This window comes from Cynara cardunculus (assembly GCF_001531365.2).
Source record: "Cynara cardunculus var. scolymus isolate 2C chromosome LG 8, CcrdV1, whole genome shotgun sequence".
In the NCBI taxonomy this organism is placed as follows: Eukaryota; Viridiplantae; Streptophyta; class Magnoliopsida; order Asterales; family Asteraceae; genus Cynara; species Cynara cardunculus.
Window position 1 is genome coordinate 12,263,549 of NC_037535.1, and position 6,907 is coordinate 12,270,455.

The window sequence follows — 6,907 nt, forward strand, 5'->3', positions numbered from 1 at the left end:
AATCTCTAAAGATTTAGAGAAGAAGGTGAAAGCCTTGAAAGAATCTGAGGCAGAAAGATTAAATTCAGTAGCTCTTAAAGATTTCTTTCAAAAAGAAAGGGAGATTCTTCATCAAAAGCTTCAGACCAATGAACTTTTGATGAAGAAATATAAAGATGCCCAAAATGTCTATGAAAAACTAAATGGCCAAACCGATTTCCAAGGAATCGGATTCAATGATCTTGACTCTTTCATTGAGAACAATAAATCCACCCTTGAATCCACTTTTAAACTTGGGTGTGTACAAAAACCCAACTTTTCTCCAAAACCCAAAGCTACTTTCAAACGAGTAAAAGTCGATGGAAAAACCATTTTCTCGAGGCAAGATTTTGAAAATGTGGCTTATGAATGTATCACAAGTAAGAATTCTGATGAAAAAGGTTGATGCCTCATAACCAGAGACTGATGGAAACCCCATGGTTAAACCAGAGTCTCTAGTTATCAACTCCATAAGTTCATCAGCAAGTGCTGCCGATGGAACGAAAATTCTTAGTAAGGAACCACTATCTGAAGGATCGATAAATAATTCAAGTAACCTTGAAAATTCATCTGAGAAATCTAAAGCGGAACTCCCAAATAAATCTTCTGAACCATTAACCTCAGAACCCCTCTCTCCCAAGAATGTTCACGAATATTTTGATTTTGAGAAATCTGCAAGAGACTTTCTTAATTTTGACTCTGAAGATGACATAATCTGTGAATCAGCAGACATAATTATGGATAAGAAACCGCAAGTTTTGAAAATCCCAATGAAATCTGACTTCCAAGACTTATGCATAAAAGCTAAAAATTCTTCAGACCAAGAAAAAGGAAAGATGTAAAAGGTTAAGTCTGCCAAAGAAACTTCACAAGGCCTGACCCTTCAATCTAAATTTATAAAGTTCACTCCTGAACAGAAACAAAAGTGGTCTGCTTCTGAAAATTCTAACCTGCATTTTTCTTCTCCTTCAACTAAAGGGAAGAAGCCTCTCCTCAGAAAAGAAGTAAAACCCATGCCTATCGCTTCGAATAAAAATCCTGCACTAGATAGGAAGTTTGTAAAAACAACCAAAACTAGGACAAAACCTTTACCTTCTACTTTTACTTAAAGTTCTTCGAATAAAAAGAAATCTGTTAAAGGCTCTAATCCAAAATCTCCCACTTGTCAGTGTTTAACTCTTTTACAAAATATGAGGAATCACATGTTAAACCATCGCTGCATTTTTTCTAAGCATGTTTATAGATATAAAAATGTTAAATCTCATGAAAAAAATGAAAAAGAAGCCCAAGCCTGCAAAGGCTAAGGGCAAAGGAAATCATCCCAAATCCAAGAGGGCTGATGAAAAAGAGGATGTCTAATCTCCGACTAACAAACGTGGACCCATCATGAAATGGATACCTAAAACCCCTTAATTTGTCTTGCAGGACCAACATGTGCAACCATGGTACATGGACTCAGGTTGTTCCAGGCACATGACTGGTGATAGAAGTCATCTGTCCTACATCAAAAAATTTGGAGGCTCTGTAACTTTTGGAGACAACATCAAGGGGATAATCAAGGGATATGGCACCCTCATCAAAGGGAACGTATCAATCGCAAAGGTTTCTGCATCATCAAAACAAAGCCTGGTCAAACCATCATTAAGGCGAAGAGAGAAGGAAATCTTTATCTTCTAGATTTTCAATCTTTTGTGGGTCAAGACACTCTCTGCCTTGTCTCCCATAGGAGTGAAGAAAATTGGCTATGGCATCAAAAATTCTCTCATCTGAATTTTGATGTCATGAAGAAGTTAGCCAAACAGAAGTTGGTCAAGGGGATTCCTGATCTCAATTTTGAAAAGACCACCTCTACTCAGCCTGTGAGATAGGGAAGTTAAAACGGGCTTCTCACAATCCAAGTCAGAAACTTCATGCTTCAAACCTTTGGACATGCTCCACATCGACCTCTATGGGCCAATCTCTACGCAAAGCCTCTCTAGGAAGAAGTACATCCTAGTACTCGTTGATGAATACTCGAGATATACATAGGTTGAATTCATAAAAAAAAATCAGACATTCCTGACCTCATCATCGCGGTGATGAAAAGGCTCCAAGTGCTTCTACAACACAAACTCATCAAAGTTAGAAGCGACAATGGAACAGAATCCAATAATACCAAAATTAATGAATATCTCATCAGTGAAGGTATTTCTCAAAACTTTTCAGCAGCCAGAACTCCACAGCAAAATGGAGTGGTTGAGCAAAGGAACAAAACCTTTTGTTGAACCCAGATACTCTTAATTAGTAGAAACATAGTTTATAAAATATAAGAATTAAACACAAACAGTGTAACTTGAAAGATTAAACGAGATATTCAAGATGAAAGTAGGAACAATAAGTGAACTTGAATATGCCGAATGCTTTTATTGATAGAAAGATGAACAATGAAAGCACAAATGTAATCTCACAGAAAAATACGTATAGTGTAAGTCGGTTCCTTCTTGTAATTTAAACCTGAGGTGGAAGCCTCCTTATATACGCCTAGGTCTAACAAACTATGCTATAAAATAGGCGTGAAACTCTGAGCTGACTGGTCTGCATCCTTATCTTTGACTTCCCTTGAATAGCGGAGCAGACTTGGTCAAGCCTCCTTAAATCTGTTAGATGCTTGCGAGAATGTTTGGGCTAACATGCACGTGTTTCGTAGAGAAGATAGCCATAAGCTCTGCATATACTATGCAGAGGCTCTGGGTCATGGAGTTGTAGCTTTAAGTCAAGCGATTATGCTTTTTGATGCACAAGGCTTGAACGACCACGGGAATAAAGCGTGGGCTTTGTATGAATTGAACCTTAATTCTTAGTCCAGACCGCTTCAAATAGACTAAGTCCTATTCGACTAGAGGAAGAGACTTCTTACTTACACTTTCACAAGTTGCGGTCTAACAATCACCCCCTAAGTGTAAATAAGGCAGACTCTTACTTGAATTACAAAACAGAGTCTCTAATTGAAGCAAGTGGTTAAAAGGAATCTCTGAATTACATTTACTACTAAAGAAGTACAATACGATTGAAATGAAAATTACATCAAATTAAAGATAGAAAAGTACTTACAAAAGATAAGAGGTCTAAACATTTTGAAATCTAATGAACTTCCTAAGAAGTTCATGAAACTCTAGCATGTTGCGTATTGACCTAAGGATAATTCTTGCTCGCTCCTTTGCTCATGGGGAGTTGTCTCTGCTCCTGACTAGATTGTCTCTTATGTAGCGCAGAGTAGAGTTGGAGTACTTGTAGTTCTGGTTGTCTCGAAAGAAGATCTTCTTTTGTTGTGCGTTTCGAAATACCACTCCCACTTCTGTTCCACCAATACCGTCCAAGAGGGGATGCTATTGATGCCCTGCAGATCTTCATTTGGTGCAACGACAGTCAACTGATCCACTCCTAGATCCAGAGCTAGTTGGAAATCAAACTTGCATATGAAGTCGAGCTGGTCTGTCATTGTTTGGCGTATGGCAGAGTTGGCAACAACATATTTGACACCCTTGTCCTTCTTGTAATCTGTGAAGTAGAACAGAGAGAGAAGATCCCACGGATTCAAATTTATAAGGTCACAATTTGTGAACCTACAGATCTGTCCATGAGACCTCTCTACTGTATGCTCATAGAATATAATCTGGTTATGCACGAAGGTACGCTTCTTTATGTCGAGGACTTGCTTTATTCCATCGACGAAGTGGACTACAGTGATAGGCTGAGTGTAGCAATCTAGAAAGCTCTGCCTGATGTGCTCTTGAACCATAGGATGAAGACTGATCTTCTGGACCGGTGTCTCTTCTCGTAGGTTGTAGAAGAACTGGTAGATATCCTTGTTGTCTGCTGTGTCCTTGATTGGTTTATCAAGAGGTGTTGGCTTAAACATGGCATCCATACTTTCCTTGATCTTTTGAACACGATCAGAGGGATGCTTCCGTTTTGGCCTGCTGGTTTCGCCTTCTAGATCTGCTCTGTTTGGCTTGATAGGTACCCGTTGCCTCATAGAAGGAGTGACAACCCTGGTCCTTTGAGCAGGGACCCTATCTCTGTGAGTGTTTTGTTGTGGTGGATGAGCAGCAACAGTAACGCCTTCTAGAGGAACGACAACTGGAATGCGCAAGAGTGAAGGATCAGCCACATTCACAACTACCACCTCTTCTTCTTGTCCTCTTGCTGGAGCAGCTGTGTCTGTGACGTATTCTGTAGATGAGGACAGAGCCAGGTCAGAATAAGATGAGTCATAGACAGATAAGAGATCTATGACCTTTGTGTTCTTTTGTAGCCCAGCTGGCTCTGCCTGATATGCCATGGACATCTTCCCTTTGTGAAGCGCCTCTGCATTTTCTGGCGCTGGTTGGCTCTGTGCCCTCTACCTTGAATGATCTTGAGCTGGTTGGCATGGGGCAGAGGACGTTGGTACAGAGGGGGCAACCATACTTGGAATGGTTGTGGGATAGTTCTCCCCCTCTTGACGATTTTTAGGACCAGACTGGTCTAGGTCCTCATCATCGTCAAGTCGTCTCCTCTTCGATGGCTCAGCACAAGGTGATGGATCCATTCCTCGCTTTGGCCTTTGGTCCTCTGTTTGAGGCATGGACTTGATCCTCTCCTAAAAACTTTGAGGAGATCTTTGACTGCATCGCCAACCCGTCGAATTTCGACGTCCGAGTGGTAATTGAACTTGGCCAGAGAAACTTTGATGGCCTCCGCTGCTTCTGTGGCTTTGCTATTGAATTCTGAAGTGAAGTTTGCCACCTTCTGCAAAAGTCTGTCACCCAGAGCATTCATTACGCTCTGTGTGACATAATCCACAGGTACGTTCAGAGGGATGATCGCCTGTGCGTCGTGGGAAGTTGACGCTTCACCCCTCTGTAAAGATGTTGTGACCTTTTGCAAGGTCTCTGCATTGCGTGCCATCAATTTTGTTAAAGTTTTGAGATGAGAAGCATTTGTCGAAGACTCATCTCTTAATATTTCCAAGGATGCTCATATCTCATCCAAAGCAGGTGCAGAAGAGGACGGCTCTACACGGGCCATGATGAGTTTTAGCTCTTCCAAGGAGCACCGCAAAGAGGTGACTAGGGAATGGAACTCTTCCCTAGTGACATATGCTGGTTGGGTAACCTCTGGCTCAACACATGGGCCAGATTGAGTCCCCGTTCCAAGGACGCCTTCATTCACGACTTGGTTGATGTTGGTCGGGGAAGGACTTCCAAAGGATCCTTGTAGTTTTCCTAGAGAAGAATTCACTACCGCTGTTCTGTCAGGGAGAGTATCCAAGGCTGGTTCAGAGCCAGCCAAAGGACTCTCCATGAGTGAACTAAGAGACTGGTTGATAGTCTCTAAGCCTTGTGCACCTATTCCTTCCTCTGAACAAGGTTGGAAGTCTACATGTGCAGAGGAAACAAATTCCTCTGTATGGGAAAGTGGCGTGATATGGGGAGACATATCACTTATATTTTCAAAGGTTGCACCCTTTTGAGAGGGTGTTCCCTATGGTGAGGCTTCCTTTTGGCTGTTATAATCAGAGACAGATGCCACCTCTGGTTGGATAGGCTGGCTTGGGTTCGAGGTGTGCACCTCTGTTTCAATGACCTCCGTGTCTCGACCATCGGAGTCAGAGGATTTGTTTGCACTAGGAGTTGGGGTGGTAAAACGAGTGTGCCTATTTAGCCTAGGCTACTCTGGCTCTCCCTAAGGCAGAGCAGCTTCTGCACATCCTCCCTCTTCTTCCTCCTCGCTCTCACTTTCTTCTTCCTCCTCGCTCTCACTTTCTTCTTCCTCCTTCTCTCCTCTTCTTCTTCCTCACTCTCTTCTTCCACTTCCTCACTCTCCTCACTTGTATAAGACCTGGCAGCATCGTCGAAGTGCTCTTGGTCATCCCCTTGGTTAGAGCTAGAGGATTGGGCCAAGTTTCGACGAGCTTCTTCCTATGCTTTGAGTCTGGCCTCTTCCCTCAGATGAGCGATCTCTGCCTGTCGAGCTTTTTCTGCTCGCTCTTCATCTACTCGTACATGAGCAAGCTCTGCCAATTTAGCCTGCTCTGCACGAGCTTCCTCTTCTTTCTTCTTTCTCTCCCTCTCGATTTTCTTTTTCTTCATTTCCTCTCTTTTCTTTTGTTTCTCCCTCTCTTGCTCGATTCTCACTGCCTCTCCCTCTGCTTGAGGCCTTAAGGTGTATTCAATTTTCTCTTCCTCTTCAGCTGTGCCTATGCGTACCGAGGTTCGAGACACTAGTTCTAGTGTCTTGCGTGTACGTCTATACGCTCTCCTGATCTCCTTTGTCTTCATATATGACATGAGCTTGTTTGGGATGGGTCTCATGCTGCGTATCCCTCTTTGTTAACTGTTGGCCTGTATTGAGTGAGCACGTTCACCTTGTGCGCAGGTAGACGACGCACATCAATATTGTTGTCGTCGAGTGCAGGCCTTAGGAGAAGACCCAAGAAACGTGGAAAGAGCAGAGATGGCAACCGTCTCCCTTTGGCCACCTCTTGACATTTCTTGGCCACGGTTGCCTTGAACTCTGTGTAGAGTATCAAGGAGTAGTCCACAGATAGGTCAAAGAAGATGCCATATACGATTTGAAGAACGTTCATTGAGCACATGTCGAGGCTCCCAATCTTCCCTGTCAGCGATCTGTTGACCAATGTGAACAGTGTATTCCACATTGGTGGTAGGTATTGACGGCGATATTGTGATGGGTACTGGATTGCCTTGTTGTACCCCAGGAATTTCAAAAATGCCACGATCTCATCCCCAGATGGGAAAGGCACGTATTCAGCAAGCACCAGGTCAGTTTTCATTGGAATTTCAAGTGTAACAACCCTCACATCTCAAATACATATAATTCACATCATCATTCTCATAATACTAAA